Source organism: Mobula hypostoma, chromosome 5 (assembly GCF_963921235.1).
Source record: "Mobula hypostoma chromosome 5, sMobHyp1.1, whole genome shotgun sequence".
Lineage (NCBI taxonomy): Eukaryota > Metazoa > Chordata > Chondrichthyes > Myliobatiformes > Myliobatidae > Mobula > Mobula hypostoma.
Window position 1 is genome coordinate 141,382,378 of NC_086101.1, and position 25,003 is coordinate 141,407,380.

At 42.5% G+C, this 25,003-nt stretch overlaps 1 protein-coding gene across 8 annotated transcripts in view; it reads left to right on the top strand.

Moving 5' to 3' along the window:
• The first annotated feature begins 4,707 nt into the window (after positions 1–4,707).
• The window catches only part of c5h5orf63 (chromosome 5 C5orf63 homolog), a 43,396-nt gene continuing 23,100 nt past the window's right edge, over positions 4,708–25,003 (top strand). For 5 of the 8 annotated variants that reach the window (XM_063049094.1, XM_063049097.1, XM_063049092.1 and 2 more), the window contains exon 1: positions 5,168–5,329. The gene's annotated coding sequence lies outside the window, so the exon portion shown is untranslated. Of the gene's footprint in view, positions 4,847–5,167; positions 5,330–5,435; positions 5,603–25,003 lie in introns of those variants that run through there. The other 3 variants (XM_063049093.1, XM_063049099.1, XM_063049095.1) reach the window with 3 other exon arrangements.

Consider the following 25,003-nt stretch of genomic DNA (forward strand, 5'->3'; position numbering starts at 1 on the left):
ACGATCAGCTCTTTTGTCTTTTGGACGTTGAGGGAGAGGTTGTTATCCTGGCACCACTGTGTCAGGGTGTTAACCTCTCCTTTGTAGATTGTCTCATCACTGCTAAAAATAAGGCCGATCAATGTCACGTCATCTGCAAACTTGATCGGCAGATTGGAGCTGTGTGTGGCAGCACAATCATGGGTTTAAAGGGAGGATGGAAAGGTCTAACATCTTTATAGTAAACATGTTCATATACTTGTTGGCCATGAAGGGAAAGTACAATAAGATATTTGTTCAATGGAGAAGTCATTAAAAAAGAGGGTTTTTCATAATTTTTTAGACTAAAGGATTCAATGTCATGCTCTATAAGTGGGATCATTCAATGACATTACAGTGTCTATACTTTGCTTCAAGTGTAGAGGGATCCATGCCAACGTATTGTTCTATTAGTTTACCTTCAATATCTGGGCTGCAAACTTTCAGATCTTTTAGGGTGTCATTAATCATGCCCGCAAATGATTCTTTGCCTTCCCATGAATCTATGTTTATTTCATCTGTAATATGGTCAGAGTGAATGGGAACAATCACTTTGCCAGAGGCAAGATTTAAGGGTTCCAGTGTATTAGTTCTCATATGAACAAGAGATAAGGACCATTTAGTGCGATTTAACGTAGAATCATCATTGCTCACAGATCCCCATAATCTAATATTTTCTGTCTCATTAAGTTTTAGGGGTGCCTGAGCCAGATGAGACAATTTACATAGTAAAGGCAACTATGAGTAAGGCAGCATTGAACAATATTATTATAAGTACAAATATTAAAACTAAAATACAGCAAAAAGCAACATTTCTTCTTTCGAGTTTGAGTCTGTCTTACCCTGAAAACAACAATGCATTTTAGTTATATTATCCCTGGGCAGTGCATCAATGAGATCTGATTCAAGTGAAAGGGAATTTTTTCATTGCTTTTTAGATCTAAACATATGTTTACTTTTTGTCAATACATCTCAGTTCCTTCCTGTCGGGTGTAGGGTTTCTGTGGTGGACCCATGTACCGGTCTAAAATAAGGGTTCCACTCATTCAGAGGGGATAAATTCTTCTGGGACAGATTTGATTTTATCTATGGTGACAATTTTATGGACAGTCTTATTTCCCCTCCTACTTTCAATTCCTGTAGACTTATTGTTGATAACCTGGGTAATGAGATGAGCTTTCCATCTCGACGGGAACTAGGATCAGAATTATTTTTATGGAATTTTTTTCCTGGACAGTCCAATTTTTGTGGTATCCAAACTGTCTTCTTTCGCTCTCTCTTGAATTCTCATAAACTTTCTAAATTCCTTGAGGAGAATTGTATTGGGTGTAGGTGATGGTTGGCCTGAGACAGCAATCAGGGATCTACTTAAGTGGACATTTAACATTAAGAAATAAAGTGTAACATTCCTATGCACTCCGATTTACACAACTGGCCCTGTCTTTATGGACAGCTGCACTTCAGGGGCAAGTGTGGCTACTTTCTCTCTAGAGTAGACCAGTTTTGCCAGGCCTCTTTATTCTCTCGATTCCTTCACCCCACCATGCCCCTCGATTGAGTCTGGAATGGAGTGCTGTACTCCACTTGTATGCCTGTTTGTTCACACATGGCTTGAAGGCCTTTATCCACGAAGGAAGACCCTCAGTCAGCATTTATGCAGGCAGGGGTGCCAGCGTATGGGAAAATTGAGTTTTGGAGTGCTGCGACGTGTGTGGTCTCACTACAAGAAATTGTGGAGACTAACTACATATAACCCAAAGATCAATTATCACATGTCTTCCTCACCTACCACCCCACCAGCCTCCAGGTCCAACATATTATTCTCTGTAACTTCCGCCACCTCGAACAGGATCCCACCACTGAGCACATCTTTCTCTCCACCACCCCCCCCCCAGCTTTCCGCAGGGATCGCTCCCGATGTGACTCCCTTGTCCATTCGTCTCCCCCCATCCCTCCCCACTGATCTCCCTCCTGGCACTTATCCTTGTAAGCGGAACAAGTGCTACACATGCCCTTACACTTCCTCCCTTACCACCATTCAGGGCCCCAGACAGTCCTTCCAGGTAAGGCAACACTTCACCTGTGAGTCGGCTGGGGTGATATACTGTGTCTGTGCTCCCGATGTGGCCTTCTATATATTGGCGAGACCCGACACAGACTGGGAGACCGCTTTGCTGAACACCTTCGCTCTGTCCGCCAGAGAAAGTAGGATCTCCCAGTGGCCACACATTTTAATTCCACATCCCATTCCCATTATGATATGTCTATCCACGGCCTCCTCTACTGTAAAGATGAAGCCACACTCAGGTTGGAGGAACAACACCTTATATTCCGTCTGGGTAGCCTCCAACCTGATGGCATGAACATTGACTTCTCTAACTTCCGCTAATGCCCCACCTCCCCCTCGTACCCCATCCGTTATTTATTTTTATGCACACATTCTTTCTTTCTCTCACTCTCCTTTTTCTCCCTCTGTCCCTCTGACTATACCCCTTGCCCATCCTCTGGGTTCACCCCCCACTGTCTTTCTCCCCTGACCTCCTGTCCTATGATCCTCTCATATCCCCTTTGCCTATCAGCTGTCCAGCTCTCTGCTCCATCCCTCCCCCTCCTGTCTTCTCCTATCATTTTGGATCTCCCCCTCCCCCTCCCACTTTCATATCTCTTACTAACTCTTCCTTTAGTTAGTCCTGACGAAAGGTCTCGGCCTGAAACGTCGACTGTACCTCTTCCTAGAGACACTGCCTGGCCTGCTGCGTTCACCAGCTACTTTGATGTGTGTTACATGTGTACACTTATTAGTTTTCTGAGAAAGATGGGATGCCTTAGGATACTGGAAATGGATCTATATAAGCAACACACATAAGTTGCTGGTGAACGCAGCAGGTCAGGCAGCATCTCTAGGAAGAGGTACAGTCGACAGCTTGGCCCGAAACGTCGACTGTACCTCTTCCTAGAGATGTTGCCTGACCTGCTGCGTTCACCAGCAACTTACGTGTGTTGCTTGAAATTCCAGCATCTGCAGATTTCCTCGTGTATGGGTCTATATAATCAATTTTCCACATCTGTATTGGTGCTGTTGGTTTTGCTTGTCTTGTAAGAGGTGGTCTTGTGACTGCTCTTTTATGACAGGCCAGAAATTCTTTATAATTTGCAACAAGTCTCTTACAACCACTCAACATGTAAGCCTACCAGTATAACATGGCTAATTTCGCATGACTGTCTTGTCCGTCAGCATGGATTGTATCCAAATTCTTGGTGGGCTTTTTGAATCAGTGCATCCTGTTCACGGGCAGGAGATATTTGCTTCTTATCTCTTTCTAGGGCGGCAAATCCAAACTTTTCCTTCACCATCAGTTTCACAATTGTACCACTTTGGAAATACTTTGCAATTTGTTTTATTAGTATCTAGGAGAATTCTTAAAATATCATCCCGGTTACTTTTTACATGTTACTACCAAAACCCTGGCCTCCCTTATTGTAGTAAGATCCACCTCGACAGCTTGATTTGCTTGTTGATTGCTTAGTTTATTACCAGAGCTGTGTAAGAGGCCTGCAGTATGTCCCAGGATGTGTAACACCTGTGCTAATAGTCAATAATAACTCGTAAATGTTTTCTATGTGGACAAATGTGGAAACAGTTTACCTCTGTGTTCTCCATCCAATAGCTGACCAGATCTTTTTATACCCTATTCCCAAATAATTAGAGTCAATACGTATTAAGACCAGTTCTGTTGTATTCACTTGTTTCTGACATCATTCTGGGGCTTTAGCTTCTGCAGATTGAACCGTGTAAGGGTGCATTTGCAACTCATGAGGTTCAATTGCAGTTTCTGATAAAAGTTTTCCTTTTACAGTCAAGAGCAGGGATTATAACTAAGTGGATCCATCTTTCTGGATTTTCATTGCTGATCCATCACAGTACCGTATTTAAGAGTATTGCTCTAAAGGATGCTGTGCTACTTCGGGTCATGGAGAGGATGATTCTGCATCTTCCGTGACAGGTAAGGATTAATAAGTCATAGCTCTCAGGAATATATTTGTCACTTTAGGGTGTTGTCTTGTAAAAGTATTTGCCATTTCCATACCCAGGTATGGTAGCTCTCCGTTCATTCATTGGTAATTTACTACCATTTTTCAAAGCCGCAAATAATAATTGGTATGTCTCCTCGTAGAGTGGATAAGTCTATGGAATACCATAGTAAGACATTGTTCTAAGGTAGTAAATTTCTGTTCTGTTGGGGTGAAATTATATGAGACATAGTGTATGGGCACTTATGTTTCTTCTCCCTCATTGGAGCAGATTAGGGAAAACACAAATTTGCAGAACGGGAGGTTTTACTATTGCTTGCTGAATTGCATTCATCATTTCCTCTAAAGCCTCATAAGCTTCTGAGGTAAAAACAAAAGGCTTCGCTTTTTTTCCAGTTTACATCTGTGTATAATGTTTTTGACAACCGAGCATATGAAAGAGTATGAAAGCTCTAGCCTAATCCAATAGGTCTAGGGTTGATTGTAAGGCTTTTGGTATCTTTGGATATCCTATTCGAGCAACCTTTTGTCACAATTCAGCGATTAGAATAAGCATGTCCCTGATTGGTACTTGTCATGCTCAGGAAATTTACAGACAGAGCTGAGATTTTTTTGGGTTAATCTGCCTGTGCCTGTCACTTTCAAGAAGTGGGCGTGGCCAAAAGCCACGTGCAAGGTTTATACTTGTACGAATCAATCCTTTCAGCCTTTGTTGTACTATCTGTTGCTGGATCAAAACGGCGGGTTCGAATTTTGCCAAAAATACGAATTTTGGCATTTGGAAAGAGGAGACGAGGTATGCCTGTATCCTGTTCGTCAGATGAAGCATTTTAATTAGAGTTGTGGCTGAAATTCTCATGTGCAGCTTTTATTACATTAACCTTGGCGCCTTCCCCTTCTCTACATTTTGTTTTCCCTGAGCTGCAGGCAAGGCAGTGCACGTTTGGAATGGACTCTTTTCCTCTCTATATTTAAAGGGTGAAGGATGAGGCGGGCCTCGTGGTGTGTACTCAGATTTATCAATTTCTCCATAATATCAATGGTCTCTAAATGTTCCCTGTGTCCCGGAAGGACTATCTTGGTCTAAGACATTCTTCCGCGTAGAAAAGGGGGTGGAGCTACCGTCGGTGACCTCTGCCTAGTGTCTAGCCATCTATGTAAATAGCACTTCCTAAGGCAAGCGGTCTCCAGGGAACTTGTTTGGTTTGATGATTACGTCTTCCCTGCCGAGGTTCTGATGTAGGAGAACTCGGTGAATGTGATCGACCAGAGGAATCAGGTTGGTTTGACTTTGTTACTGACCCTACATTCCCTTCAGAGGGAAAGTGGGAGGACCCTGTGTCTCCACCTCGTTGCCAACGAGGGATAATCCTGCTAACACCGTGTGGCTGCCCAGGATCTCTTCAACAACCCGAAATCAGTCATGTATTGTGTGGTGATTAAGGGTATTCCACGTGAGGTGCGGAGATTTTCACTCTAATAAAGGGGTAACGTTAGAGGATGAACTAGGTCCCAGTCTGCCCCTGACGTTTGTTCTCTGATCTTACAACCTGTGAGTAAGCCCTGGCTTTTGACTATTTTACTCGCTGCTAAGTCCTTCGCGTTCCTCTCCACCAGTTATTCGTTTATAAATCCACACATAGATCTGATATGCGTTTCCACACTCGTGTGGAAGTGGTACCAAAGCTATGGGAAATAACATTAATAAGAATTGCTGAATATGTTGGGGAACGTGACTAGCCCAGAAGGTGTGTAAACTCCTGGCATTCTGAAGTAGCGACTTCAGAATTCCTTCAGCATCACCTGGAGGCGTGGGGCACACTGCCTGCAAACTCTGGATAGTCAAAGGTCCAAAAACTTATTGGAGAGTTTGTACTGGGGAACCCACAGCAGCTCCCTGTACACAGGTATCTGTCCCTGTATTCTTCTTTTAGTGACTGTAGTCAATCTTCTTAGTAATTCTAGTGTATATTTCCAAGAATCTGTTCTCTAGGGTTTACTGGTGTGGGTGCTACCTCATGTGCATGGCTGCTGGTGCCAAGTGGTATCCTGCAGAAGTCTGTATTGGAACTGTTGCTTTTCACATTGTACTGTTATGTCAATGATTTGAATGATGGACTTGATGGCTTTGAGACCAAGTTTGTAGACGATATAAAGATAGGTAGAGGGGTGGTTAGTGTTGAAGCAGAAAGTCTGCAGAAGGAGTTAAGATTGGGAGAATGGTTAAGGAAGTGGCAGGAGGAATATAGTGTAGGAAAGTGTATGGTCATGCACTTTGGTGGATGGAATAGAGGTGTAGACTATTTTCTAAATGGGGAGAAAATTCAAAACTCAGAGATGCAAAGGGATTTGGGAGTCCTTGTGCAGGATTCCCTGAGGGTTAATCTGCAAGTCGAATTGGTGGTGAGGAAGGCAAATGATTAGATTAGATTCAATTTTATTGTCATTATGCCGAGTACAGATACAAAGCCAATGAAATGTAGTTAGCATCTGACCAGAAATGCAAAGAATAGCATTATTTACAAAATAACTGCAAATAAGAAGTAGGTGCTACAGCACACAGATATAAAAGTACTGAGACAGTGCAATATGGGATGCAATACTGCTTAGCACTGTGATGTGAGGTTCAGCAGGGTCACAGCCTCAGGGAAGAAGCTCTTCCTGTGCCTGCTAGTGCAGGAGCAGAGGCTTCTGTAGCGCCTGCCGGCTGGGAGGAAAATAAAAAGTCCATGGTTAGGGTGAGATGCATCCTTGATAATGCTTTTCGCCCTGCCCAGGCAGCGTTTATGGTAGATGTTCTCAATGGTGGGCAATTGGGTGCCGATAATCCACTGGGCAGTTTCCACCACACGCTGGAGTGCTTTGCGGTCCGATACGGGACAATTGCCATACCACACTGAGATGCAGTTGGTGAGTATGCTCTCAATGGTACAGCGGTAAAAGTCCGTCAGTATTCTGGGACAGAAGTGAGCTTTCTTGATGCTCTGCAGGAAATAAGGGCGCTGTTGTGCCTTTTTGACCGGGATGGAGGAGTTCAGGGGCCAGGTGAGATCCTCAGAAATGTGGACACCAAGGAATTTGAAGCTTGATCCACGCTCTACTACAGCTCCGTTGATGTAGATGGGGACGTGAGTGTGACTCCTAGCATGCCTGAAGTCCACAATGATCTCCTTGGTCTTCTGGGTGTTAAGGGCCAGGTTGTTGTCGGCACACCAATGCGGCCAGGTGCTGGACCTCATCCCTGTAGGCCGTCTCGTCATCCCCTCTGATCAGGCCAACCACTGTGGTGTCATCTGCGAACTTGATTATGGAGTTAGAACCATGTATAGGAACGCAGTCATAGGTGAAAAGGGAGTATGGAAGAGGGCTCGAGAGGACTTAAATATAAGAGCAAGGATGTAATGCTGAGGCTATATAGGGCATTGGTCAGACTGCAGTTGGAGTATTGTGAGTGGTTTTGGTCCCCTTATCTAAGAAAAGATGTGCTGGCAAATGCGAGGTCCAGAGGAGGTTCATGAGAATTATTCTGGGAATGAAAGTGTTAACATATAAAGAGTGTTTGATGGCTCTGGGCCTGAGCTTGCTGGAGTTTAGAAGAATGAGGGGAAATCTCATTGAAACCTATCAAATATTGAAAAGCCCAGATAGAGTGGATGTGGAGAGGGTGTGTCCTATACTGGGCGAGTCTAGACAAGAGCTGGCATCAAAGGTCAGGGAGAAGGCAGGAGAATGGGGTTGATAAGGATAATAAATCAACCTTGATGGAATGTTGGAGCAGACTCAATGGGCCAAGTGTCCTATTTAGCTCCCATGCCTTATTGTACTTCTGACATTAATACATGCGTAGAAGGAATGCACGTTATCCCAATGATTGAGATAGGGGTCATCAGGTTCTAACATATAACCATGTGGTTCCCACCTGAGTGCTTGGATTCAATCTAAAAAGGGGCCAATTTGTTGTCTCCGTGCATAAATTATTGTTACATTGTTGGGATCTAGTACAAATTGTGATGGTCTGAGTCCAGCAGGTTGTACAGCGGGGTTTGATCTGCCTAATCTGCAGCCTGCTTTATGTTCTATCCCTTCCTCATTCTAGTGTCTGAATTGAGGTATAAAATATAAAATATTCATCATGTTTGATTCGAGAAGCACTCGGGGTATTCTCCCATATTTCTGCTCTATTATTAATACATTCATAATATCGACCAACATTTGGCTGTGTAACTGCTGGAAACCAGGATGTCAACCATTTATAGTGCTAGGTGGGGTGCCGTATTTGTCGAAAGCTCTCTTGAGTTGGAATACTGCTAAATAATTTTTTTTATAAAATATTTTTTGTATAACATGTCCACGTTGGGCACCAACTGTGATAGAATTGGGTTTGTTGACTGAAGTCCTAAACTCAGACAAAGAAGTTGAGGCCTGTCAGACACAAATAGTTATGGGTATTCTCACTGAAGAGAGATTATATGTAACTACCAAAGATTCAAAAGCTGCTTCATTTCCCTGTTCATCCTTCATAGTGAGTTTAGCTGTCATGAAGAGAGGGGGAACCCACTCCCTGCCAAGGGAAAGATACTTCCAGCTAACAAAATAGATTAAAACACAGTTCGTGTATTTTCAATGATACACGTTTAAATCCAAACAGCATTCTTAAAACAGATTTTAAAACTCACAGAGGATTTCCATCTTACAAAACATTATCAAATTACAATTTCTAAAACACAAAGCACAAAGTATTCTGAAAACACAAAGGACAAAACACAAAGCACGAATTATTTCCAAAACGCAGGTGTAGTCCCTGTAAACTAAAAAGACATACCGAAGATACAGATAAATGAGTCATTACAAAAACTGAAGCCAGAGGAATGGATTCCAGTTCATCCCATGTTTCTTCCATAGCTTCTTGACGTTCCTGACCCCATTTCTAATAAGCCTGAACTGCTCTACATTTATACCCTTTCTCTACTACTAGAATGATTTCAAATATGTGAGGTATTTCCTTAGGTACCCTTTTCACACTTGGAGATATAATTCTCAGCAACCTCCATTAATGCTGTGAAGCTAACATCGTTGAGTAGATAAACCTACCTATAAACACATCAGTTATTTATTACGCTAAATGATATTATCCATCTGGTCTGCAACCTTCCTTGAACTAAGCAACTTAGTCAGCTTGTCTGTTTTGAAACAAGCCAAATTAAACAACCCACTGTCTTGTACTCTACTCTCAGTAGTAATAAAGTAGGTGCAGTGAGCGTAGCTGTCTACTCCATTGACAGAGCATGTTTGCAAAGCTGGGTTCACTTTAACTTCAAGCTGAATAACTACTTTCCATTTACATTTTAAGAGCGGAAAACTGACTTCCATTTACAACTAGAAGCCAAAGGAATATTAGTTGGAAGATTGCTTACAATTGTTTCATCTTACAGCTGTTCTGTTTAGAAAGCAATATTAGCAAACATGCAAGAAGTGAATATCCACTACAGCAGCAAGTGTGTGTTATCTTACTGAGTATATTGCTGACCCAGTGAATACGTAACCAGAATTGGCAAAAGTCAGTATATTTATAATTTAATAATGAGCATGGACTGTCTACTACAAAAACAAGTATACTTGCTAAATCTAATATCAATCGCAAAGATCAAAATAATTTTATTACCAAGGTATGTGTATGTCATCATATGCAACCTGAGATTCATTTTCCTTGGGTAATCACAGTAAATACAAGAAACACAACAGAATCAATGAAAGACCACGACTAACTGGACGGACAACAACCAGTGTGCAAAAAATATATATTTAACACACTGTGCAAATACAAAAAAAAGAGAGAAAATAAAGAAATAATGATAATAAATAAGTAATAAATATCAAAAACATGAGACAAAGAGCCCATGAATGTGAGTCAATAGATTGAGGGAACAGTTCAGTGATGAGGTGAGTGAAGTTATCCCTTCTGGTTCAGGAGCTTGATTTAGAGGGGTAATTACTGTTGCTGAACCTGGTGGCGAGGGTCCTGAGGCTCCTGTGCCTTCCTCCTGATGGCAGCAGTGAGGAGAGAGCATGGTCTGGATGGTGGGGATCCTTGATGACTGATGCTGCTTCCCTGTGTCATCACTCTGTAGATGTGCTCAGTGGTGAGGAGGGCTTTACCTGTGATGCACTGGGCTGTATCCACTACTTTTTGTAGACTTTTCTGGACAAAGGCACTGGTGTTTCCATACCAGACTGATATGTAACTAGTCAGTATACTCTCCAACACACATCTATAGAAGGTTGACAGTTTTAGATGACATGCCAAATCTTCACAAACTTCTAAGAAAGTAGAGGCACTGCTGTGCTTTCTTCATGATAGCACTTGTGCGCTGGACCCAGGATAGATCCTCTGAAATGCATAGATAGATAGATAGATACTTTATTGGTCCCAAAGGAAATTACAATGTCACAGTAGCATTACAAGAGCTCAGATATACAAATATTAACAGAAGTAAGAATAAAAAATAAGTTACTCAAAGCAGTCTAACAGGAGGGGTCATCACTTCCCCAGCTAAAGGTTGATTCATTATAGAGCCTAATGGCTGAGGGTAAGAATGACCTCATATCATGCTCTATGGAGCAGTGCAGTTGTCTTAGTCTATTACTAAAAGTGCTCCTCTGTTCAGTCAAGGTGGCATGCAGAGGGTGAGAAACATTTTCCAGAATTGCCAGGATTTTCCGTAGGGTCCTTGTTCTACCACAGTCTCCAATGTGTCCAGTTTGACTCCTATAACAGAGCTAGCCTTTCTAGTCAGTAAATTGAACCTGCTGGCATCACCTGTGTTGATGCTATTGCCCCAGTACACCACCTCATAGAAGATTGTACTGGTGACTACAGACTGGTAGAACCTGTAAAGGAGAGGCCTGCATACTCCAAAGAATCTTAGTCTCCTCAGGAAGTAGCGGTGACTCTGGTGCTTTATTACACAGCCTGTATTGGTGCTCCACTCAAATCTGTCATTCAGGTACTTGTTGGTCCTCACTACATCCATGTCCTCAACCATCAATAGTAACAGGAAGCAGTGCAGACTTAGTCTTCCTAAAGTCCATCACCATCTCTTTTATCTTACTGATGTTGAGCTGTAGATGACTCAGCTTGCACCATTTGACAAAATCCTCAATGAGCCCTATATTCATCTTCCCATCCTCCCTTTCTACACCCAACTATTGCTGAGTCATCAGAGAATTTCTGCAGATTACATGACTCAGTGTTGTATGTGAAGTCCAAGGTATAGAGGGTAAACAGGAAGGGAGCCCCAGTGCTGCTTATAGCCTTGTCTGACGCACAGTTCCAAAGCCACACAATCTGGTCTGCCTGTCAGCTAGTCCATTATCCAGGATACAATGAAAGTGCCAGCCTGCATTGTATGGAGCTTTTCCCCCAGCAACAAGGGCTGCATGGTATTGAAGGCACTTAAGATATCAAAAAACATAATTCTCACAGTACTGCCCTGCTTATCCAAATGGGAGTAGGTTCTGTTGATAACACCGATGAGTTTAAATTTGCTGATCCTCTCCACCTCTGATTCCCCGATGAGGACTGGCAAGTAGACCTCTGGTTTCACCTCTTGAAATTAATAATCAGCTCCGTGGTTTTGCTGACATTGAGTGAGAGGTTGTTCTTGTGGCACCACTCAGTCAGATTTTCAGTCAACCTCCTATATGCTGATTCGGCCAACAACAGTGGTGGTATCATCGGCAAATTTAAATATGGCATTGGAGCTATCCTTATTCTCACAGTCATAAGGATAAATCAAGTAGAGCAGGCAGAAGAGCACACAGCCTCCTGGTACACCTGTGCTAGGGAGATTGTGGAGGAGAAGCTGCCAATCTGAACTGACTGGGGTCAGTTGCACCAGAAGGTACTGAGGCCTAGGACTTGAAGCTTATTGATTAGTTTTTAAGGGGTTGATGGTTTTGAATACTAAACTGAAACCAATGAAGAGCATCCTGATGTATTCATCTTCACTGTCCAGATGTTCCAGGGTTGAATGAAGAGCTATTGAAATTGCATCTGTTGCTGACCTGTTTTGACACATAGGCAAGTTGGAGTGGATTCAAGTCACTTCTCAGGAAGGAGTTGATATGTTTTATCACCAACCCCTCAAAACATATCATCACTGTAGATGTAAATGCTACTGGATGATGGTCATTGAGGCTGGTTACTGCATTCTTCTTTGGCACCAGCATAGCTGAAGTCTGCTTGAAGCAGTTGGGTACCTCAGACTGTCGAAGCAGGAGGTTAAAGATACTGGTGAACCTAGAGCCAGTTAATCTGCACAGGTGTTTAGTACTCAGCCAGGTGCCCAGTCTGGGCCGAATGCTTTCCATGGGGTCACCCTCATGAAGGGTGCTCTCATGTCAGACTCGGAGACTGAAATCACAGAGTCATCAGGGGCTGTGGCAGTTTGCGAAAGTGCCTCTATGTTTTCATGGTCAGAGTGAGAATAAAAGACATTGGGCTCATCTGGGAGCAAAGCCTTGTTGCAGTCTTTGTTGCCTGGTTTCACCTTGTAGAAAGTGATAACATTCAAGTCCTGCCACAGCTGTCGAGCATCCCTCAGTGATTGAAGTTTGGTCTGGAATTGGCACTTCACACATCAGATGGCTTTCCCGAGATTGTACCTGGACCTCTTGGGTTTAACTTAGTCACCAGACTTAAATGGCACTGATGTGACCCTCAGCAGATGCAGATCTTGTGGTTCATCCAAGGTTTCTGGTTCAGGAAGACTGAATGATTTTGTGGGGACACACCCACATATAACTGTTTTTATAAAGTCTGACAACCGTGGTCTGTTGGTTCAGATCCTCTGAGTCCTTGAATACAGTCCAGTCTACCAACTCGAAGCAATCCCATAGTCACTCCTCCACCTCCTCTTTGGTGTCCTTTTCTCTGGAGCCTTGCTCTTTAGCCTTTGCCTGTATGCAGGTAGGAGGAGGACAGCTGTGTGATCAGATTTCCTGAAATGTGGTCTAGGCATGGAATGGTAGGCATTCCTAATCATAGTGTAACAGTAGTCAAGTGTGTTGGTACCCCTGGTGCTGCAGGTGATTAGTTAATGATACTTGAGTAGAGATTTTGTCAAACAAGCCTGATTGAAGTCCCCGAATATGATTTGAATGGCATCGGGGTAGGCTGATTCATGTTTGCTTATTGCGGCACTCAATGTATCGAGTGCTTGCTTAAAATTGGCCTTTGGCAGTATGTAAACCACAGACCAGTGAGGAGAACTCACTTGCTGAGGAGTAGGCAGAGGAGTGATGGAGACTCTACTTCCTCTGGGAGACTGCATACGATAAATAGATCCAGGCCATTCCAGTCTGGGATAACAGTACGGTCAGCATGGAAATAGTGGACTGAAGGGTCTGTTGTTGTGCTGTATGTAAACAGTAGACTCTTACTCTTATAATTGGCTACGGAAATCTGGGATTCACATCGCAATAACGCGCTTGAGGCTGGGAGGGTTTGTTTCAAAACTTATATTACATTGTTTGTTCAGCAGGGTATTAAAAGCAGATGGATCTCATGGGTTTGTGGGACTTGAGAGTGTCTTCCGTAGATTTAAACAGCTAAGGAAACTAGGGTCTTTCATAAGGAAGAGGTCAGATGCAGTTGAAGACATCTCATTGAATAGTAGAACATGCACAAGAAGCTGGTTGGCACAGTACCGCCATTTTTCGAGCTGATTACACACAATCAACGATCTCACTTTAAGGTCTCTTTATCTCATCTTATGTTCTCGTTATTTATTACTATTTATTTATATTTGCATTTGCACAGCTTGTTGTCTTCTGCACTCTGGTTGATCTTTCATTGATCCTGTTATAGTTACTGTTCTATAGATTTGCTGAGTATGCCCACAGAAAAATGAATCTCAGGGCTGTATATGGTGACATATATGCACTTTGATAATAGGTTTACTTTGAGCCGGTGTTCAATCTTAATGTCCGGTGCGGTCTGTGTGGAGTGTGCATACTCTCTCTGAGATGTGTAAGTTTCCTCCTACATCCCAATAATACACGGATTAGTTGATTAATTGGCCACTGTAAATTGCCCACTGTGTGTAGGTGAGTGGTAGCATCTTGATAAGCTGATGGCAAAGTCGAGAGAACAAAATAAAATCGATGTAGGGTTAGTGTATTTTTACTCTGCTTCCTCAGCTGTTTTAGAGGATAGGAAGTTCCAAATTTCATTGACTTTTGGTGGGAGTAAATACTTCCTGATGCACAGTCTCTGAAGGAACAATTCTATTGGAATTTACTTAGCAACATGATGTTAACATTGACATTAGGGTACTAACTTCATTTCGAAGAGATGAAATTATCAACATTATTGAATTTCTTGAATTTCTCTTGCAATAACTTGCCATTCAGGATTCAGCAGCAATAACTTCAATTTTGTGATGTTCATGCAGTTCAGTGGTTCAATAGTTCAATTTAATATCAGAGAATGTATACAATATACAATTCTTACTCTTTGCAGATGCCCACGAAACAGGAAAAAAGCCACAGAGAATGAATGACGAAGCTCCCCCATGCATAAGTAGCAGCAAAAGCATCAACTACTTTGCTGCTTCTAGACCCTGTGTAATAACCTTTTGCACTTAACTACTGAAATGTTTCTGACTAAAAAAAATTGACTACATGTTGGCATAAAGACAATATCATCAGCAAATATAATGATATGTTTGGTGCAGTGAATGATGATAGATGAATGTCCTTTTATTTATAAATTTGGGAACTATAACAAAAAATAAATTATTTGTTATTACTGACTTAGTGATGTGAAATTTATTTAGTGCAAATACATAAAAATATAAATTACAAAATAGATAAATAGTGCAAAAAAAGACATAACGAGGTAGTGTTCTTGGGTTCATGGACTGTTCAGCAATCTAATGGCAGAGAAGTTATCTCTGAATCGGGAGTATGGGTCTTCAGGCTTCTGTACCTCCTCCCCAATGGTAGTAATGAGAGGAGGGGCATGTCGCAGATTGTGAGGATCCTTAGAGATACAGTTGCAAGAAAATGTTTGTGAACCCTTTGCAATTACATGGTTTTCTATATTAATTACTCATAACATGTGTCTGATCTTCATCTAAGTCACAATAGTAGACAATCACAATCTGCCCAAACTAATAACACACAAACAATTGTACTTTATTGGATGCATTGTTTAATCATTCACAGTACAGGCTGGAAATGGTATGTGATTGCTTGTATTTAGTAATTGGTAGATCTTCTCCTCCAAACATTTCCTGTAGCTGCTGATCAGACTTGCATAACCGCTAGGAGGAATTTTAGACCATTCCTCCGTACAAAAATGTTTCTGTTCATCAATATTCCTCAACAAATGCAAGCTGTCCAGGCCATGAAACAACAAAGCAGCCCCAAGCCATGATGCTCCTTCCACCATGCTTCATTGGTGTTATGAGGTTTTGGTGTCAGTTTCCTCCAAACATAGCGGTGTGCATTTCTGCCAAAGAGTTAAACTTCTGTCTCATCTGTCCACAGAACGTTGTCCCAGAAGCGTTGCAAAAGCGTTGTGGTCTCTTGCAAACTTGAGATGTGCAGCAATGTTTTTTTTTTGGCATGCATTTCCATGAATACTATTCTTGTTCAGTGTTTTTCTTATAGTCGACACATGAACAGAGACTTTAGCACGTTCTCGGGATTTCTGCAGATCTTTTGCTGTTACCGTTGGATTCTTTTTCTCCTCCAGCATTGCAAGTTGTGCACTTGATGTGATCTTTGCAGGATGCCCACTCCTAGGGAAAGTAACAACAGTACTAAATTTCTTCCATTTGTAGTATAAGAGCTGGAATGTTATGATGAGGTTGTATAAGGCATTGGTGAGGCCGAATCTGGAGTATTGTGTTCAGTTTTGGTCACCAAATTACAGGAAGGTTATAAATAAGGTTGAAAGAGTGCCGAGAAGGTTTACAAGGAAGTTGCCGGTACTTGAGAAACTCAGTTACGGAGAAGGGTTGAATAGGTTAGGACTTTATTCCCTGGAGCGTAGAAGAATGAGGGGAGATTTGATAGAGGTATATAAAATTATGATGGGTATAGATAGAGTGAATGCAAGCAGGCTTTTTCCACTGAGGCAAGGGGAGAAAAAAAACAGAGGACATGGGTTAAGGGTGAGGGCAGAAGAGTTTAAAGGGAACATTAGCGGGGGCTTCTTCACACAGAGAGTGGTGGGAGTATGGAATGAGCTGCCAGATGAGGTGGTAAATGCGGGTTCTTTTTTAACATTTAAGAATAAATTGGACAGAGACATGGATGGGAGGTGTATGGAGGGATATGGTCCGTGTGCAGGTCAGTGAGACTAGGCAGAAAATGGTTCGGCACAGCCAAGAAGGGCCAAAGGGCCTGTTTCTGTGCTGTGGTTTCTATGTAGACAATTTCTCCTACTGTGGATATATGAACACTTAGGTCTTTAGAAATGCTTTTGTAGCCTTTTCCAGCTTCGTGCATCTCTACAATTCTTCTAACGTCCACTGAAAGTTGTTTTGATCAAGGCACGTTTGCGCATAAACAGATCTTTATTGAAAAGTGCAGGCTTTGTCAGTAACCTGACTTTGTGTGTCTTTTTTATAGGGCAGAGCACCTCTACAAACCACACCTCTAATCCAATCTCGTTGACTGGAACACCTGACTCTAAATAGCTTTTGTAGAAGGCATTACCCCAGAGGTTCACCTGCTTTTTTGAACCAAGACAGTGATTGTTTAAATGGTGCACTCTGTACTGACAAGAAAAAATACAATTGTTTGTGTGTTATTAGTTTAGGCAGATTGTGTTTGTCTGTTATTGTGAATTAGATGAAGATCAGTCCATATTTTATGAGTAATTAATGGAGAAAACCAGGTACTGCGAAGGGTTCACAAACTTCCAGAAGCACCATCTCTTATGGCCTCCATAGTGGGAAGGGTTGTGCCGCGATGGAGCTTGCGAGGTCTACCACCCTCTACGTTCCTCTCCATTAAAACCTCCATACCAGGTTGTAATGCAAGCAGTCAGAATGCTTTCTATACGTGTACAGAACTTTGGAAGTCTAGATGACAAACTAAATCTACTCAAGATCTTAACAAACTAAGCCATTTGCATACCTTCATGATTACATCACTCATTGTGTTGGATCCATGACAGATTCTCTGAGATAGTGACACCCAGGAACTTGAAGCTGCTCACCATATTGCCATCACGTGTGGTCAGGATTGAACCCGGGACTCTAAAGCTATGGAGCAACGACGCTGCTAACTGTGCAACTGTGCTGCCTCGTTTTACAGCCCACCAGGCAGCTACTTGAATGCTAATGGGTTGTGAGGAACTAGAGAACCAGCAGATCAGACAAAGTGGCTCACATAGTCAAAGATGACAAATAAGTTTGTTGACAGGGATCACTTGATGGCATCAAACGACACTGATACCATCATGTGGACTGAACAGTCAATTGCATTGAAGCGTTCTTAGTCATAGAGTCATACCGGTCCTTCAAAGTTCCAAGTGAAATTTATTATCATACATGTCACCCCATACAACCCTGAGATTCTTTTTCTGCAGACATACTTAGCAAATCTATAGAACAGTGACAGTAAACAGGATGTGTAAACTGTAAACAAGCTGCAAATGAAAATAATAAATAGCAATAAGTAATGAGCATGAAATAACAAGTTAGAAGAGTTCTTAAATGAGTGTAGTTAGCCCCTTTTGTACAAGAGCCTGATGAGGGGTTGAGGGGTAGTAAATGTTCTTGAACCTGGTGATGGTTCACCATCTCCACACCAACTATCAAGTATTTCCCTAATGTAATCCCCTTTACCAGATCTTGGTCTGTAGCCTTCCGTATCTTGGCCCTGTGTCTAAACAAATACTTCTTAAATCTCCTTAGAGTACCTGTCTCCACCACACCCACAGGGCGTGCATTCCAGGTTACAACCACTCCCTAGCTGAAAAAGTTCCTCCTTGTTTTATTTAGCGAATCAGCACAGAGTGGGTCCTCTCGGCCCTTTGAGCCATGCCACCCCAGTAAACCCGATTAATCCTAACCTAATCACGGGACAATTAACAACGACCAATTAACCTACTCGGCAGGTCTTTGGACTGTGTGAGGAAGCTGGAGCACCTGTAGAAAACCCATGTATTCCATGGGGAAGACGTACAGACTCCTTACAGATGGTGCTGGAATTGAACTGTGAACTCTGGAACGCCTGGAGCTGTAATTACGTCACATTAACTACTGTGCTACCGTGGCACTCTTGGGCCTTTATTAGCCAAAGCCCTCTAGTTTTAGATACTTCTCCTAACTTTTTGCAGATGCACCATAGAAAGTATCTTATCCAGGTCCATCATAGCTTGGTATGGCAACTGTTCTTCATAAATTTGAAAGGAATTGTGGAAGGTTGTGAATGCAACCCAGTCCAACATGCAAACCAACCTCCTCCGTCTATCAACTCCATCTACACTTCCCACTGCCTCAGAAAAGCAGCCACATATACAAAGATCTATCCCACCACAGTCATTCTCTCTTCTCTCCTTTTTCATCGGCCAGAAGATTAAAAAAAAGCTTGAGAACATGTATCTGCTGATTCAAGGACAACTTATAAGTTTCCTGAATGCACCTCATATGATAAAGATGAACTCTTAATCTCACAGTTTACCTCATTGTGACCCTTACACTTTATTTGCCTACCTGCACTGTACTTTCCCTGTAACTATAACACTATATTCTGCAGTCTGTTATTTTTCCATTATGAGTGCCTTGATGTATTTATGGAATGATTTGCCTAGGTGGCATGCAAACAGTACATGTGACTGAAATAAACCAATTACTAGTTGCTGCTATAGGTTTCCTATTACTTACCCTATTAATGTCCCTCATGATTTTGTATATTTCAGTCGTCTCCCCTCAGCCTCCTCTGCTCCGAGGAAAACAAACCCACCTTATCCAGTTAAAGAAAACAGACTGTGGGAGCAGCAGAGTAGATTGAGCAGCCTCTGTGAAGCTAAAGAGTTAGTCAGGGTTTCAGGTCCTGAATCAGCATCTCTACCTGAAACGGCGTGCATCCCCTTGCCTCCCTCAGACGCTGCTCGAGCTGTTGTCACTGATTGACTGGCCTCTGACAGTTCACACTTGTTCCTCAATCACACTTTTATTTACTTGTGCTCTAGAACGGTTCAGCTCCTGTCAATAAACTGTTCTGAACTTTCAGCAAAGAAATGCCATTTTTATGCAGAAATTGACTAGTTGTATACAGATATTGATCCAATAGAAACCTTGTGCACTTCTGAATCTCATCATGTGCATATATAAGTACCAAACAAAATACTTATTTCTGGTGTTAATAATCAATTAAATCTGTGTGTTAAAGGCAGTAATATTTGAGAGTTAGTAAAATAACTGTCCAACAGTAACTGTTGCCCTAGAATCCTTTGTTTCCATCTTTATCTTGTCTTGGATGTTTGGTGACCTTGGGTCGCAGATTAAGAGTTGGAGGCATGAATGGGATTGTTCTGTTCAGTTTGTATGAGGTCCTTTCCCATTCTGACAGATCCCTAAAATTCTTGAAGGAACCATCACCCATCTCCACAGAGCCACTCTGCGGTTAGATTCAGAAATGAACATTTGCTCCTTTGCAGACAGAGGCCTGGTTTCATTGTTTTGGAAGCTGTGCAAATAATCAATTGGCAGGATGTCACCAAAACTATGAATTGGAATCGGGCTTAATATCACGGTATATGTCATGGATCTGTTGTTCTGCTGCAACGTTATGTTGCAATACATAATAAAAACTATATTACAATAAAATATATATTCAGTATACTGTTTATTTAAAAAAATAAAATAAGTGGTGGGAAAAGAGGGGCAAAAATACACTGAGGTAGCGTTCATGGTTTCATTGTCCATTCAGAAATCTGATGGCGTAGAGGAAGAAACGTTGTGTGCATGTTTTCAGGATCCTGTGCGTCCTCCTTGATGGTAGCAATGAGGGTCTTTAGTGATGGATGCTGCCTTTTGAAGGCATCCCCTTGTCAGGGTGTCCTCAGTGTTGTGGAGGCTAGAGCCCATGATGGAGCTGGCTGAATTTATAACTTCCTGCAGCTTTTTTCGATCCTGTGCAGTAGCCCCTCCATATCAGACAGTGATGCAATCAGTTAGAATGCACTCATGGTGCATCTGTAGAAATTTGCAAGAGTCTTTGGTGACATAACAATTCTGCTCAGCTGCTGTCCTGCCTTCTTTGTAATTGCACCAATATGTTGGGCCCAGGATAGACCTCCTGAGATGTTCACACCAGGAATATGAAACTGTCCATACTTTCTACTGCTGATCCCTCGATGAGGACTAGTTTATGTTCCCTCAACTTTCCTTCCTGAAGTCCATAATCAATTCCTTGGTCTTACTGATGCTGAGCACAAGGTTGTTGCAACACCACTCTACCAGCTGATCTGTCTCCCCTCCAGTATGCCTCTTTGTCACCATCTGAAATGCTGCCAACAATGGTTGAGCCATTGGCAAATTTATAGATGCCGTTCATACTGTACCTAGCCCCACAATCATGGCTGCAGAGGGAGTAAAGTAGTGGGGTTAGCATGCATCCTTGAGGTGCCGCAGTGTTGATTGTCAGCAAGGAGATGTCATTTCTGATCTGCACAGACTGTGCTGTCCTAGTGTGAGGAAGTGAAAGATCCAGTTGCAAAGGAGTTACGGAGGACATGGTTGTGTTGAACTATAAACAATAAACAGCAGGCTGACATAGGTATTTCAGTTGGCCAGGTGTTCCAAGGCAATGGTAATACCTTATGACAAAGCAGCAAGCAAATTACAAAGTATGCATGAAACCTAACCTCTTGTAAAGAGCATTTTTGGAATGATTGGAAGTAGATCATAAAAATGTTCTTTTCACCCTGTTGTTCAGGAGTAATATTTAAGCTTGGATGTTCATCGTTCCAGCAAAATAGTGCAATTACCTGGCAGGGGTGACAGAGAAGCAGGAAGGGAAATGGCAAGTGGTAATGGTGCTATTTTTGTTGTTGATTTTTTTAAGTTTGTACTACTAAAGACCTTAAGACATGGGAGCAGAAGATTGAAGATTCAAAGTACATTTATTATCAGAGAATGTATAAATTGTACAAACTTGAGAATTATTTGCTTCAAAGTTTCAAAGGTACATTTAATGTCAGAGAAATGTATACAATATACATCCTGAAATGCTTTTTCTTCGCAACCATCCACGAAAACAGAGGAGTGCCCCAAAGAATGAAAGACAGGTAAATGTTAGAACCCCAAAGTACCCCCGCAAGCTCCCCCCTCCTGCGCGTATGTGGCAGCAAGCAACAATCGCCCCTCCCCCACTGACAAAAAAGGCATCGGCACCCGCCACTGAGCACTCAAGTGTGAGAAAAGCAACAGCAAAGACACAGACTTGCAGTTACCCCAAAGACTTCACGTTTCACTTGGTATTTGACATACCACAGGCTCTCTCTCTCTCTCCATAATGAGAAAGAAAGAGGTGTCTCCGTTTCACAGCGAGAGGGGAGCCATAACAAACAACTTGCTGGTTCATGATGCTAGAAGTCCGTTACATCTTTTAGAGTTCTGGGCCAAAGATCTGGAGTCTGGGCATACAGCTGTAGATATTCCAACTCTCCCGGCGACACACGGATCTCCTGTCGTGACACCGACCTTCAATCCACCCGTTTCCAGAGCCCTGAGGTCTTAGGCCTCCAAAGTCAAGCCGAGCCCTTGGCGGGCCAAACAACAGTCAGTTACGAAACCCCAAGAACGGGTTCCATTCCCGCAAAGAACCATAGTCAGCATGTAATTTCAGGTCAGGGTCTTCAAAAGAACCCTGAAAGGGAAAAATAAAGATATTAAAGATGGAAATGGAGCTGTTTCCGAAGATGCAAGCAGAGGAGTCGCCATTTAGCGTCTTCATCACTTTGCTCTGTCCCTCGTGGTGTGACAGGTAGTCACAAAGCAAGAAACCCAAACGAACCTGATTAATGAAAAAAAAAGCAACACCCGATGTACAAGAGAAAGGGGAAAAAAATTATAAATCATGCAAACAAATAAATGGAACAACAGCATTCCCAACCAAATCTGGTCCTCAGATCTGAACTCCAGAGTAGCCCAGTGTAGGCCCAAAGTCTCATTTATCAGTTCATTATATTAGCGGGCACAGAGCACAGCAGTCGGGGTCTTCATAGCCTCAGCACCAAGGCGAGAGGAGTGACCATTATGGAGAATGAGCGAAATCGGTTCTCGCCTTGGATCTCAGCACCATCTTTTTAGTCTATCTGGGCCATCGTTTAAATTGACCAAACAACGGACAGTGAAAGGCTCCAACACCCTGGAGAGAGGAATGAATGTCGCAGAGAGCGAGAAAAATCGATGCTCGTCTCCAATCTGGGGCGACGTTTAAATTGTCTGAACAGCAGATTTTTACCTCACACTAGGACCCGTCTACTGCGAGCGGCTCGGGGCCTAAACCACGCCACCCAGTGACTTGCTCCAGGCCCAGGTTCTGCTGCCCAGCCTGAAGCCACTCTTAAGCTCTTCAAATCTGCTCAGTGCCCAGAGCGATCCACCCTCGTACTTGGGTCAGTTGAATGGGAATTAAATCTTCTATGCCCTGACTTCTCCTCTCCGAATGGCTCACTCCATCTGCATCGATTCTGCAACAAACCATCTTGGCTCATCCATCAAACTCACCTCACCATCGCTCGCCCCCTTACTGTTTGCGGCAATAACTTAACACAATTTATCTCAGGAAAGGTGTTTTCAGTTGAATTTCCTGCCTTTTTTAACTACTAGTGAGCTGTTGCACACATTCAGTGGTGCCATCTTAATCGGAAGAGTTAGGCCATTCAGCCCTGCCATTTGTTGTCTATCTCAACCTCATTCTCCTGCATTGTCTCTGTAACCTTTGATGCCCTGACTACACTGCAGCACCACTGAACATTAGGCCAGGGAAGAGAAGCACTTAGTCAATGTGCTTCAGAACAATGGTTACCCACAGAATTTCATCAGGAGATGCTTAATAAGGAGAGAAGGTCGCACAGACCTGACTCAACACGCATTGCAACGTGTAAACTTGCCCTATATCAAGAATATATCAGAAATGACAGCTTGACTGCTCGAACCTCATGGTATTTCAATCACGCACAAACCAATGGTGACTTTAAGGAAGCTTATCTCAAGAACCAAGGTACCAGTAAAGACAACCGACAAAAGCAACGTGGTGTACAGGATCACCCGTGGAGACAACAGCTATGTCAGTCAGGCTGGCAACTCGTTTATGGGAACACAAACTGACGGTATGGAGACATGATCCATCGTCGCTGATCTCAGTATATGAAGACCAAGAAGGAGATCACATTAACTGGAACACTATGGAAGTTCTGGCACAGGCAACCATGAAAGCAGGCATGAGAATTTTTAAAAGCGTGGTTCTCTTCTGATAACTCTGTAGCAAACATATTGAAATAGACGCCATCTATGAACCCCTAAGAGCCAAAGAAATGAGAGCCAATAGAATTCAAAGGTCAACTTAAGGGGTAGCTAATCAGGACTGAGGCAAGTGAATGGGGGCCTATATAGACATGGGCACTGCCAGAGAGAAACACCAACATCAGTGCACTGAGGATGTCACCCTGGCTGATAATGAAACATCTGCAAGCTAATTGCTAAGCTCAGTGAACACCACAACATAACAACAATCTCTCACTCGACATCAGCAAAACCAAAAAGCTGATTATTGACTATGGGAGGAGAAGCTGGAGGTCCATGAGCCTTGGTTCCATTCCTTCCCACCTATATGCACCACACTTCACATGCTCTCAATCTCTTCACCAGCTTTAAATTCCCTGGTCTCATTTTCACCATGGATGGCCAGTCCCTATACACCTCTATGCCACATCAAGAAGGCATTAAAGCTCTCTTTTCTTTCTTGACAACAGATCCAATTTCTTGATTTCTTGATCCTCCCCACCACCCACCTCTGTCTGGCAGAACTGGTTCTTACACTCAACATTTTCTCTTTTGGCTCCTCCCACTTTCTCCAAACCCAAGGTGTGTAGCCATGGGCACTCGCATGGACCTCAGCTCTGCCTGCCTTTTTGTTGGACTGCACCACATAGCCATGCTCCAAGCCTTCAGTGGTAACACTTAGCAATACATTCTGTGCTACATCGATGATTGCATTAGAGCTGCTTCATGCACCCATGTTGAGCTCGTCAGTTTCATCAACTTTGCTTCCAACTTCCACCCTGCCCTTAAATTCACTTGGTTCATTACTGACACCTCACTCCCATTTCTCAATCTCTCAGTCACCTGTCAATAATTGGATAATAAAGCAATCAGCTTTTAATAAGTTGTAACGTACGTTTACACACTTCTTCAAGGTTCATCGTGGCTCTTCTGCATTTGTAAATGCCATCCAGCAAATCTTAAAAGCATAATATTACATCAACCAGCAGTATGAAGCATACTTCAACCATTGACTAATGAGGAGCATTATAACATTTTGTAATGTATAATGTCACAAAAATATACAAAATTAAAACCGCAATTTATTATTCAATAGTTAAAATAAATTACAAGGGAAGTTCATGTAAATTAATAATACACGCAAAATGTCAGAAGTCTGTAAAACTTGTGTAACGTCAACATTGCCATGAAGAGGGAAGGAAGTACGGGAGCACCATGGAGACAGAAGCAGCAAAACGGCTTAAAATGATCACTTTGTAAAATCTTCATTAAGGAATCATTGCCAAGACACTATTTTCATTTCGTACCAACAATAAATCTAAAAAACCTTATTAAATTGGGCCACTTTTGTGGGTTTAAAATTCTATTTCCATGTTGCCACAAGCTCTCTATCATTATCTTCTAATCTAATTGTGGGT